Here is a 14,066-nt window from a genome sequence, read left to right on the forward strand (position 1 = left end):
CAAAAACATTTGGCCATGCAGATGTGAGATTATAACAAAATGCAGGCTGAAGTCTAATAAGTCGATGTATTAATGCACACCTGCAGTTCAGTGTGTTTTTGTATTGCCGTAATCAAGAGTTGGTGTGAATTAAACGGGTCACTTATTGCAGCGTGACACATTTATCCATGACAAGCAGCATTTTTTCCCCCTCAGTGGCAGAACTGAAAATATTGACATTACATGTGAGGTGTTGAATCCTGTTTTGCATTCAGTCGATGCTATTATTACAGCTGTTTGCCTGGGTTTGTTATGTGCAAACCTAACCCTAACCCTGTCAGCTATATTAGTGTGAGGGATCTTTTTGGTATGGATTATAAACATCCTAAACAATTCACTGTGATCTGTGCATCTTCTGCTGACATGCAGAGGTCATACGGGACGTATTGTTTTGTCCGTGAGCTGATTACACGTGCAAATTGATTTGGAACACTGTGGATGAGTTGGGGATGACGGCTCGGGTGTACTACATGTGATCCAGCAAGACTCTGAACTTATAAATGTGAGCTGTGAAGTGTAGTGCTGCCAAGCCAAGATTTATTTTCTACTCGAATTCTGCGCTGGCTTTTTAGTGTAAACATATGAGCACCTTTCTTACCCACAATCCTTTTTAAACACACAGGAAACAGCCCTTGCTTCATATCTTTCTGAAGAGGTTGATGCAGCAGAGCTTTAGTCCTTTAGTCTGTCCAGCTCTCTCACCTCCTTATTTGTACACTTTGCTCAGACTGATCAGCTTCTAAAGCTTCAACCTTTACGCTTCTGCCACCATCCTCGATCAGCAACACGCTGAACTGAGTCTCAGTAACTCATCACAGCTGTGATGAGTCCCTTTCTGAGACCCTTTTGGAGCTTTGAGTCCAGTGTGGACTTTCTCTTCTTTTTTTGTTGGATGACTTTGGATTTCTCCAATACTGTATTGGATGTAAGAAGTTTAATTCAGCATTGGGTATAGATGAAAACATTTTGGAGGCACACACTGCTGCAGATGATGCCTTTGGACTGCGATGGATACGAACAGTTTAGTGCTTGGGTCTGTATTGTTGAACATTCGTAAACTTAAACAGAAAATGACGCTGATGCTTATATTCAGAAGTTGGTCAAAAGCTCCTGGTTACACAATTGTACTTGACTATTTTCGTGTACAGTTATAGGAAGGAGTTATTTATAATCACACTCGCCAGTGTCACCCAGATGAGGGTGGAGTCCCATTTGAGTCTGGTTCCTCTTAAGGTTTCTTCCTCGTCTTTTGTTTCCTCACCAGCTCTGGCTAGCTCAGTCGGGGTTAAATATACATTTCATTTTAGATTCTGACTTTTGTAGTCCTGTAAAGCTGTTTTATGACTGTGTCCATTGTAAGAAGTGCTTAACAAAATTAATTGAATTACCTTGTTCAATTTAATTGAGCCTCCTTGTGGTCCAGCAGCAGCCATGAGAGATCCCGCACTCTCATTGCCGTGGCCCGGGTTCGATTCCCGGGCAGGAGGCTTACCCAGCCACTAAAGAGTTAACTTTCATTGCCGGTCCCAAGTCTGAATTAAATAGGAGAGTTGCGTCAGGAAGGAATCCGGCGTAAAAACCTGTGCCAAATGTGGACCAAATGATCCGCTATGGCAATCCGAACAGGGAGCAGCCGAAACAACAACAACCTTATTCAATTTAATTGCTGTGACAACCACTAGCTTTTTACAAGACTTTTACATGTAGTGCAGACGCCCTAATACAGAGCGACTTACAACTGAGCAACTGAGGGTTAATAGCCTTGCTCAGGGGCTTTGCACTCATGACCTTCTGATCAGTACTTCAATTCTTTAACCAGCTGAGCTGCCAATTCTCCCGGTAATAGTGAAAGATACTGCACTAGCACAAGAAACCCTAAAGACATTAGTTATTTGCTATTGAAATGGTGAATTAAGCATATTTACTATGGTTTAGTATTTCTCTTTAAAGTGCTCATTTCTCCCGTCTTTGGGATATTAGGTTTAGCTGATGTCATGCTGGCCCACTTCTTCAGCCAGCACAAAGCCTTGTGGGTTTATCCCACTGCTCAGGGTCAAACACTTCAATCTCTCTCTGTCCTGCACTCATTCTGCCACGTCCTTCTTTTCACTCACTTTGCTTTGTACCCTGCTGTCTTTTAGGTTAGAGGTTGTGGAGTTGGATATGCATCAGATATTTATTCTTTGGTTATTATTTCTCTCTTTCACTCTTGAGTCTGTCGCAACAAGGAATGTGGACTAGCCTCTGTGTAAATGATTAACACCTCCTAAAAGTGTTTAATGAACTGTGTCCTTAACCAAAAGTGTCAAATTACTGGACGGGTCAGCAGCAACAAGATGAATCCGCACAAAAAAAGTCCAAGAGTTTGAGCTTAAATGTGTTTAATCTCTGAATCAAAAAATGCCACAAAGCATAGCTCTAATAATATAAAGCGATCGAGCAGCTCTGAGTTTCTCCTCCAGCCTAAATCTGCAGGATGGGCTGTGATGGATGGCCAGGATCTTGGAATGTCAATCATAATGTGATGCTTGTTGTCAAAAGGAAGTTTATTTAGCAGAACGCTGCGGCTGACTCTCACCAGTGTCCTCCTGCTGTCTTTTGACATGACGTGCTGCCACACTCCCAACCGCTAGATTGTAAATGATTATCGGTGAGGGACAGTCTATGATGGCCATGTGTGATAAAGGATTGATATAATCAGGTGTGATATTACATCTGTTTATCGTTAGAGGATAATACATTAACCAGAACCTAAGCCTAAGAGTTGACCCATCTGATTTGAGAGTTTGAGACAGCATTGTGGTAAAATTGCACATTTAAAGTAAAATTTGTGTGAGGGTGTGGAGGAAGACGCACGAGGAACTTTCAGGAAAAAAAAGTGAGAAAACAACAAGGAACGGATCAGTCTGCGCGCGTGTGTGTGTGTGTGTGTGTGTGTGTCTCTTTCTGTCTCTCTCTTGTCAGTTACTGGAGACATGAATGCATAACAAGACACTCAGAGTAATAAGAGACAGGTGAGAAACATCAGGTGTTAGCTGTCGGTTTGACCCGCCTTCTCTTCATCTACAGATAACGCTTGACCACACCCACACTGCCACATTCTATAAAAAAAAAAAAGAAAGCATTTAAGACAGCGTAAAAGGTGGCTAATCATTTCCCTAAATGAAAATCAGTCTCTACATTTACCTTACAGATGCCCAATCTCCGTTCTAAGTGCTTCTGCAGCATTTCCTCAGTCTGGGGTTGCTGTGTGCTATAATTACAGTCATTTCTACATGAGCAAGATCTCATCATGATGCCTTTGAAATTTCACCTCAAAGTACAAAACCATCCTTTTTTTTTTATTTATCATGTGGTTTTTTTTTTTTTTTTAACAACACACTTTGCCGTCTCTCCGTAATTAAAATCCAGCGCCCATCCAGAGTTCCAGCTCGTGAAAATGTGACAAATGCGATAAAGGCTGTAAGTGTGTACACTAAACAGATTGCATCAGTAAAGCGAGCCGGCTGCGTAGGTAGAAAACCCAAGCCAGCTTTCCAAACCACAGAGGTGGAACAGTACCCTGACAGCTGAAGTGAAAGAGGCTAAACCACATGATCAGGGTAGTGAAAGTGCTGTGCTGCTTCTCATTCACAGGCTCTATACCTGACCAATCCTCTCTGTAATCATTACCAGACAGTACAAGAGCTCTCTGAATGTTTTCAAGAAGAAAGCTGTTTATTTTAGAGGCATCACTTATTAGTTTTGGATGCAATGGAATAAAACCAGCAGTTTTATTATTTTAATTAATTAATTAATTAAGTAATAATATTATTTTAAATTAAATTGAGCTAGAGCTCATTTAGACTGAATAATGTCAGATTTTTAAAGACTATTTGTGAGAAACATTTTCATGATCTTTAAATTTTACAATTTTTTTTATTCAGCTTTTTTTCTGCTCAGGGTTTCTGTGATATGGATGTTTCCCCTGATCCTTACGTTTCAGTCTAAAGTTATATGATAAACGATTTAATCATCCAGCACTGCCAGACAGGAAAACGAGCATTTCCACTATTTCAGGGTTTTAAGGAGCGTAGAGGAGGCATAATACTGCAGAATAATATTCCCACCTCTAATACCAGGAGGAACAAGCGCATTTCCATTTAATCCTGTTACAGGTCAGCTTCCTAATGTCCACACGACCCACATTTTCACCGTCGACGTGAATTTAATCACTTGGTCATCCTCACTATGTTGCTGTAGGGCTGTTTTAATATTTTAGCCTCAAATTCTTCTTTCCTCTTTCAGTGAATCAGGCCATTTTGACTATTTTCTTCTCCATCCCTGTTAAATGAACTAATATTAAACATGTAGCTAATGATAGCTGAGTCAAGCATGCACTGATAGTTTAGTATGGCCTACAGTGAGGGAGCACATGGGAACCAAGATCATGTGACCTGGGAGAAGTGGGCCTGGCTTCCTGGAAGCGTTTATATCGGAGAATTCAAATCATTTATGCAGAACCTTCCAGATTGACTTCAGTCACATTCGCTCATGTCCTGTTTCTTTAATGAGTCACATGGTGTGTTTTTGGGTGTAACTCGTCCTAGTGTACTCTCAGAGCTCTTACACAAAACATGTAACAGTTGCCAGGTCTGGTAATATAATAAACAAGGTGCTAAACATTACTGGGTATTGTGCTAAAGTGGTTTTGTGTACAGATTATAATGTCCAGCATCCAGTCCAGCACACACTCACACCTAGCAGAATTGTAGAGAACTGACTACCGGTTTTGGAAGCTTGAGGAAAACAAAGAAAACACGCAAAACTACTTACTCTGAACCGGAGACCTTGGAGTTACACACTGCACCACCAGATAAACCCTATACGACTGTCCAGTGGTGATTCCTATAGGAGACGCCTGGGTGATTGGGTGGCTTTGGGTCGTTGACCGGAAGATCAGGGTTCAAGCCCCAGCACGGCCAAGCTGCCACTGTTGGGCCCTTGGGCAAGGCCCCTAACCCACCCTGCTCCAGGGGCACTGTGTCAATGGCTGACCCTGTGCTCTGACCCCAACCCCCAAGGATGGGATAAGACTGAAGGATTAGTGACAATGAAAGTTTTCCCCAAACTGACTCTTAAGCAGAACGTTAGTTAGAATCTAAGCTACTTATTCATAGTCCCTAGAAGTGTGTGTGTGTGTGTGTGTGTGTGGACTGCAGTTAACCTTCTCTAAGTGCTGTTTTATGAGGTCTTAATTTGCATAACTGAACCAGCCATTTTTCCCCCCTCCGTTGCTCAGGGTGAGTTTTACAGCGAGTGTTAAAAAGCTCGAGCTCTTTCATGCCCGTCTCAGACTAAAGACACTTGAAACAGAGAATAGACGCTTTAGAAGCAAGTGTCAATCCCAGCGCCACAGAAGACGCAGATCAGCATCTACCCTCATGATTTAACTGTCGTGTTGGAGCATTGTTTCACACAGAATTACAGCCTTAAAGCATGTAAATGATCTCGCTTAACTTGTTCTGTTTCACTGAGCATTCAGAAGCACGCTTCCCCTTTCTCTTCCTCGTCGAAGTGAAGTTGGATGGAGAGAGCAGACAGACAGGTGAAAAAAAAAAAAAGGGAAAGAAATGTGGGTAAGAAATGAAACGAGTGGAAATAGATCAGAGAAATGGAGCAGGGGGATGGGGAGTCGTTTGTGACTCCTTCTCTCCGTTCCTCTCCCCTCTGCCTCTGTGTGACCTGGTTTTGTTTGACTCTCTGTGTGAGAGAAATGCAGCACCAGTCCCCCCCCCCCTCCCTTTCCTCAAGTTGTTAATATCTCTCTCTCTCTCGCATACGCATTCTTCGATCGCATTTAACACCCACCCAAACACACAATGCTGAGCATCGTTCATGAGCTCCACGTTCATGAGCTGTCTGTTTCACATTCATGTCATAGTTCCAGTGCATCACATTTCTGTGTGCTGACATGCGGTGCTTTCCCCAGGCCTAGTAGCATTTGGCCTTGAACGTAATAAGACAGTAACAGAAAAATGGGACTATTAGTGGCCCATAGGGGCTGGATTTACTCTACCCCATGCTTGGGGGAAAAAGCAGCAGACAGGTCTTGTTAAAAAAAAAAAAAAAATAGTAATTGCTTCTGCATCAGATAAATACACTATATTGCCAATATATTTGGGACACCCCTCCAAATGATTGAATTCAGGGGTTGGGCTTGGCCGCTTAGTTCCAGTGAAAGGAACTCTTAATGCTTCAGCATACCAAGACATTTTGGACAATTTCATGCTCCCAACTTTGTGGGAACAGTTTGGGGATGACCCCTTCCTGTTCCAACATGACTGTACACCAGTGCACAAAGCAAGGTCCATAAAGACATGGATGACAGAGTTTGGTTTGTGAGTCCTGACCTCAACCTGATAGAACACCTTTGGGATGAATTAGAGTGTGAGACAGGCCTTCTCATCCAACATCAGTGCCTGACCTCACAAATGTGCTTCTAGAGGAACGGTCAAAAATTCCCCTAACCCAAGCCCAACACCTGAATTCAATGTTTTGGAAGAGTGTCCCAAAACGTTTGGCAGTATAGTGATCTTCAGAGTATCTGTGATGTATAGAACTATTTCATTTTTAATAAGGTGAAGGAAAGCAGGATTATTACTAGATATATTTCCCATCCAGAGATAGAGGAAAAGAAGAAAAACCTCTCTTTTGTCCAATAACATATTTTCTGGCTAGTTTCAGGTATCTTATGTCGGTTTTTACGATGTATTTGGGCTAGAAATTTTGCTCAAACCTGGTTAATGATATTAGCTGTACAGTGCACGTTTCACACACGGGAAACTCACCTGCTGTGTCGAACAAAGGTACATATAAATCTGTTAAATTAGAGCTGCTAGACTTCCTATTATGCGGTTACTCTACACCCGTGCTAGCCTATTGCATATGTCCAGTGTAATAGCTAACTATGTTCGAGGCTGTGGTGTTGTTAATGCCATCCTGTTTGTACAAATCTCTGGGCATGACCTGCCGCTGGACGCAGTACACTGCTAGACTGCTAGCCTCTGGAAGCTAAGCTTCCCCATGAACCCTCTCTCTGCGACACAATGCAGATATTCATGCGAGTTTCAGTGCAGAAGTATGAATCAACTATTAACCAAGCAAGCTCAAGAAGGCGATTGTGCTCTCTTTAGATCTGAAACAGGATCTTCAGGTGCATTCTGTTCCTCTGCGAGTTAGCAAGACAAGGTATTGTGACGCCGTCTCTAAACACAACCATCGCTTTGCCCTACCACATATCATTTACACACGTCAGATAATTCTAGTTCCTGTTTCTTCTTTTTTTTTTTTTTTACTATTTTAATAATTCACCTTCAGAGAAGCAGCCCGGATCAGAGCCCTACCCTCTCGTCATGTCTAGGCTGTTCTCGAATAATACCGTGACTCATCTTTTTAGAGGCTCGAGATAATTATTATCTCCAAAGATAAAAGGAGCTGTTTTTTTCCCTTTAAATTGGTTCTGAAAGTAAAGTAGGACATCTCGTAAAATATAGAGCCATCAAACTTCCTGCTGGGCCGATTCCACAGAGACACGTTAAACTTTAACTGTTCTGACCTCGCTCTGTCAGTCTCACACTCTCTCTTTCTCACACCAGCTTGTTGTGTACTAACTAACACCTTTAACCTTTCGCCTTTCTTTATCCGGCTACTCATAAGCAGTATCACCGCTGGAGGTGTTGTGAAGAGATTTCTTTCCTAAAATAGCCGTGATGAACTTTTATTCTTAGGAAGATCAGTGTTTATGTTCAGGCTGTCAGTGGAAAAGAATAGAGAGCACCAAGAGACACACTGGGTGGTGACTACAGGATGTTTCTTATTGTTATAACGCTAGTAGCTCATGAAGGTTTCTACACTCACCGAAATGCACAGGAACGCCAGTTCAGCTGCACATTTATGTAGTTCCCGAATCAGAAAATCATGTGGCAGCACAAAATCAAGAGCTTCAGCTAAGGTTTCAAAGTGTGATGTCTGTGACGTGGCATGGGTGTTGCTGCCAGGCTGGTTTCAGATGTGAACAGGAATATATGTATGTTTATTTCAAACAGATTGTGACAGCAGCATGTTTATCTTATAGACTACTTAAACAAGAAGCATGGGGGCACCTGAACACATCACATCCTTGTGTGCTTATTTTTTTTAGCTTCCCCTCTTCCAGATTTAGCCTCTTTGCTGGTTAATAAACCTTGTGGGAAAGGAATTCCACTAGATTTAGGATCATTGCTGTGGATTTGTGATCATTTAGATGCAAGAGCATTCGTGGGATCAGACAGTGTTGTTGGGTAGCTCAAGTGGTTAAGGCTGTGGGTTGTTGATTGGAAGATCAGGGTTCAAGCCCCAGCACTGCCAAGCTACCACTGTTGGGCCCTTGAGCAAAGCCCTTAACCCCCCCTGCTCCAGGGGTGCTGCATCATGGCTGACCCTTCGCTCTGACCCCAATCCCCAAGTATGGGATATGTGAAGGAAGAATTTCACTGTGCTGTAATTTATATGTGACAAATAAAGGCTACTTACTTAAGTCAGAGCTCCAGTCCATTACAATGTTCGAGGTCAGGGCTCTGTGCAGGTTTGGGAAGGTTGAAGCAGGTTTTGTGCACAAAGAGAGTTTGATAAAGGCCAAATTGTGATGGCTAGACCACTGGATCAGGGCATCTCCAAAACTGCAGCTCTTTTGTGGTGTTCCCGGTCTGCAGTGGTCAGTATCTATCAAAAGTGGTCCAAGGAAGGAACAGTGGTGAACCGGCGACAGGGTCGTGGGCGGCCAAGGCTCATTTATGCACGTGGAGACCGAAGGCCGGCCCGTGTGATCCGATCCAACAGACGAGCTACTGTTGCTCAAATTGCTGAAGAAGTTAATGCTGGTTCTGATAGAAAGGTGTCAGAATACACAGTGCATGACGGGTCAGGGCTGCTTTGGCAGTAAAAGGGAGATCAACACAATATTAGGCAGGTAGTCATAATGTTATGCTTGGTTGGTGTATAGGGGTCATATAGTTAACACACATCTGCTCTTTTACCTCATGTGTACTTTATCTTCGGGGACGGGAACATGTTCTCAGGTGCATGTCCGCTGGACTGTGTGTGTGAATCTAATCTAAATTAAATCTAATCAAAGCTGTGGAAAACCTCTAGTCTCCATACTTGACCCAGATCCAGAGATGTTCTTCTAATATTGCGATTTTTGGTTTCCACTTTGCTCCCATAAAAATTTCAAGGGGAAGCAGGAGATTAATTTTGGCAGCGTTGAAGCAGGTCATTACTTTTCCGCTCTTCCTGAATTGAATGAGTAGCTGTGGATGAGGCAGACTGAAAGCATGTCGCAGCGAAGAGGCCTCTCTCTCTTTTCCTCGCTGTGATTCATCCGTGAATGAGCAAGCCCACCACAGAGCTGATCACAGGGCATGTATTACTGGGGTCTTCTCATAAAGCATGCGCTTGTTTTAATGTGCAGAATGGGAGGGATTGTTGTTTATTACAGGGGAAACACATGGGTCCTGTCAGGAACACGCGCTGTTGACTCACTGTGTTTAGTGGCATTGGTTTTTTTTTTTTTTGTTTGTTGTGTTGTATTTTTTTTTCTTTCTCCCTCTCCTCTGGCTCATAGCACAGGGGCTTTTAGAGACGACTCAGAGTTTTACATGAGCTCTTGTTCAGGGTGAGTGTGTTTGTGAGTGTGACACACGCGTCTCATATCCTGCTTGCTCACAGTTTAACAGAAAAATCTCTCCTGATGTGTGTATCCCCGAGGAGACTCTCAAATACTCCTGATATTAAATACAAACACTTTTATTCATCCTGTTCATTCTGAACTATTTTACGCTTCAACAAAACAGACTTGTCAACATTGGAATGAATTTCCTGCTTGTTTTGATCATATAGGACAAATCTGGGGAAAAAAAAAGGGAAATTCTATAATCGTCTGCTGTCACCCAGAGGAGTGTGTGTGACTTCCCTTTTGAGTCTGCTTCCTGTCAAGATTTCAGAAAGCTATTCCTCACACATCTGGCTTGCACATAAGGATAAGTTTAGAAATGTATCACAGTTATATCCTGGATTGAAATATTTCTGTACAGCTGCTTTGGGACAACGTCTATACAAATAAAACTGAATTGAATTGTTGCAGCTTAAAGGGCTTTCTCCATATTTTCTTAGCTCCTTATGATCCACTACTGACCTGAATCAGTATCCGATTGGTTTTCTTTAACATGGCAGGTTTCAAACGGCTCTTTTCCAAAATGTCCCTCACATTTACACTTCCTTGTTGTCTTTGTCACTTATACATTACTGCACTGTGAAATTCTTTCTTTACATATCCCATCCTTGGGGGTTGGGGTCAGCACCCCTGGAGCAGGGTAGGTTAGGGGCCTTGCTCAAGGGCCCAACGGTGGCAGCTTGGGGCTTGAACCCTGATCTTCTGGTCAACAACCCAGAGTCTTAACCACTTGAGCTACCCATCATGTACTGTACTTGCTCGTTTATGTGACTCCCAGATGTTTATTTCTGATGAGCTGTGTATTATGTCTAAAGCAGTATTTATGTCTGTTTAATACAAGAATGGACAAAATTTATATTGCCCTCAAATTTCGAAGATAAGCTAGTAAATTTGCTGAGAAATGTGTATTTGGTCTGGTTAGTTACATCCTACAAAAAAACTCAGGCTCTGAACCCTCTAATATAAAGGTTTTTCAAGCTAGCAAGGAAAATAAATTCAAATATTTTGTTAGCAACTTAACGATTATTTTATTTTTTTTTACCATGCTTTTTAATATAATCCAACCAAAATTACTGTAAGAAGTTCCAGAGTTTAGAGACACTGTTTCATATAGTGGACTAATATGAATCGTTTTATATTGTGCTATTAGCAATACACTGACCGGGTATAACATTATGACCACCTGCCTAATATTGTGTTGGTCCCCATTTTCCTGCCAAAATGCAACAAACTGTGTTGCACTGTGTATTCTGACACCTTTCTATCGGAACCAGCATTAACGTCTTCAGCAATCTGAGTAACAGTAGCTCGTCTGTTGGATCGGATCACACGGGCCAGCCTTCACTCCCCACATGCATCAATGAGCCTTGGCCGCCCATGACCCTGTCACCGGTTCACCACCGTTCCTTCCTTGGACCACTTTTGATAGATACTGACCACTGCAGACCGGGAACACCCCACAAGAACTGCAGTTTTGGAGATGCTCTGATCCAGTCGTCTAGCCATTACAATTTGGCCCTGGTCAAACTCGCTCAAATCCTTATGCTTGTCCATTTTTTCTGCTTCTAACATCAACTTTGAGGACAAAATGTCTAATATATCCCACCCAAGTGCATAACAGGTGCCATGATGAGATCATCAGTGTTATTCACTTCCCCTCTCAGTGTTTATAATGTTATGCCTGATCAGTGTATAACACAATATTAAACTATTACAGGGAGGCAACAGGATTCAGGAATGACTTACTTAGGAAGTACAGAAAAATATACACCAGTATAACATGAGGTGCTTGCGGTCACTATATCACAGACTTGCCCTCTAGGCAGCAAAAAGTTTGTCGCACATTTTGCTTGTCCCTGACACCCAGGCATGAGACTTGTGTGCTACCCCCGTGATCTAATGGGAAATTTCCAGTCCTACAGTGTGTTAGTGTGCTGACTCTGCCGGAGTTAAATCTGAAAAGTTGTTTGGACGCTCTTCTCAAAGCACAGCACACGTCCAGTACTGTACTCGGAGCGAGGAATGCGTTTGGCGTGCCATCACAACCGTGTCCAGTGTTTGTGTTTGGTCTCCAGTTTCTTGCTCTTGAGATGTCTGGAATCTCCGATTGCCATGGAACATTAGGAGAGAAATTTCCATTTGTGGAATGTGAAGAAGCAGCACTTCTGCTGCAGAATTCCAGGCGCTCTTTTGTTCTCTGTCTTTATCGCTACATCTCTTTCCTTCCCTGGCTGATTTCCTTTCACCAGTACACACCCCACTGGAGTGGCATTGGCTCATATCACTGGGGTAGGGGGGAGTGTGTGTGTGTGTGTGTGTGTGTGTAAGGGAGGTCAGTCTTGTAGGATAATGACACCTCAGTGAAGCGGTTGAGGGATTTCTCAGAGATCCTCTGTATGATAAAAGACAACCAGAGAGAGAGAGAGACAGATGCCCCTATCCATCAGTCCTCCTGCCTCCTGCTCTCCTCCCCCACCATCCATGGAGACTTCAGGGATCCTCTGAGCTCATCAGTGTCACGCTTTTAGCCCAGATGTGGCCTTCCACGTGTACACATAATAAACACGTACACATGACACTCCTGGGCAGGATATTTTTACATGGCGCTTCATGTCACTGTATCTCCAGCTGGGGGCAGACCCAGGGACTAATCAAACACGTATAAAACCTCATTAGAAGGAACAATGGCACGGTTTCCTTTGCATGTTTTTTGCATCTTTTCCTTTATTCATTAAATCCCAGTCTTCTGAACAGCAGCTATGACGCTCGCTCCGGGCTGCTCGACAAATCACAAATTAATGTTAACACGCTTAACGTTTCTCCACTGACGGCTTACACAGGGACTCGATGCGCCACATGAGCTGAATAAAAAAAAAAAACGTGTGTACTTGTTGACATGACAAAGTTTATGTTTATTTAGCATCTATGTATACATCATATTTATTTATATTTTTCTTACTTTCTGTATTTTTTCTCCCTTGGTTCTGTACAGATAATTCAAATCTACTTTTATTATAACCTCCCCACTTTATCCTGTTGTTATGACCCAGACAGACAAACAGACATGTGGTGCTGTGTATGATTGTGTATGTGACGAGTAAAATTAGAATCTGCATTTGATAACCTTTTGGCTTGTAAAGATAGGAGGGTTATGAAACAACAGAAGCTATAACACAAGTGATAACAAGAACGAACTTGTTTCTCAGACGTTCCACAACATTAGATGTGACCGTAAACAGAAAAGTATGATTAACAAGATAAAAATGTTGGCACATCGCATTGCCATAAGGAGTATTAACCACGCTGGAACAAGCTGTTATTGGAAAATCATCAACTCCATATCAGACTCCTTACCACCGCTCTGTCAGTGATTATATTCCTGTAATTGCACACCTCCACTATACTACTGATCATCTGTTCATTCTGAGAGCTTTTCCTAATGGCAGAGTGACACAGCTTTGGTAGATTTTGGCATTAAAAGTACAACACAGTGTCTTAAACCTTGTGTGTTTAGTCTTTATATGGTGGGTTAGTAATCTCGACTGAGGTAGTAACAGTAATCTGGTGAGAGAAATGCAACGATCAGGCATAACATTATGAGCAGTAAGAGGTGAAGTGATTAACACGGATTATCTCCTCATCATGGCACCTGGTAGTGGGTGGGATATATTATGCAATAAGTGAACATTTTGTCCTCAAAGTTGATGTGTTAGAAGCAGGAAAAATGGACAAGCGTAAGGATTTGATCGAGTTTGACAAGGACCAAATTGTGATGGCTAGACCACTGGATCAGAACATCTCCAAAACTGCAGCTCTTATGGGCTGTTCCCGGTCTGCAGTGGTCAGTATCTATCAAAAGTGGTCCAAGGAAGGAACAGTGGTGAACCGGCGACAGGGTCATGGGCGGCCAAGGCTTATTGGGGAGTGAAGGCTGGCCCGTGTGATCCGATCCAACAGACGAGCTACTGTTGCTCAGATTGCTGAAGAAGTTAATGCTGGTTCTGATAGAAAGGTGTCAGGATACACAGTGCATGACGGGTCAGGGCTGCTTTGGCAAGAAAATGAAGATCAACACATTATTACGCAGGCGGTCATAATGTCCACACAGCCGAAATGTCATTATTATCTCAAGTTACTGAGTCTAGTTTAATTCTGTCCTCATTAAGCCCACCTTGCGCTGCAACAGCGTGTTAAAGAAAAGTGAATAGTTTTCAGAAAATGCGGCACATGGTGCAGAGTCTGACCTGTGATCATCCGAGGCTTTCTGCCCCGTGCA

At 42.7% G+C, this 14,066-nt stretch overlaps 1 protein-coding gene across 8 annotated transcripts in view; it reads left to right on the forward strand.

The window, feature by feature from the left end:
• Positions 1–14,066, forward strand: part of trioa (trio Rho guanine nucleotide exchange factor a) — a 109,681-nt gene that overhangs the window by 6,862 nt on the left and 88,753 nt on the right. The gene's annotated exons all lie outside the window — the stretch shown is intronic.

Source organism: Hemibagrus wyckioides, linkage group LG24 (assembly GCF_019097595.1).
Source record: "Hemibagrus wyckioides isolate EC202008001 linkage group LG24, SWU_Hwy_1.0, whole genome shotgun sequence".
Taxonomy (NCBI): Eukaryota; Metazoa; Chordata; class Actinopteri; order Siluriformes; family Bagridae; genus Hemibagrus; species Hemibagrus wyckioides.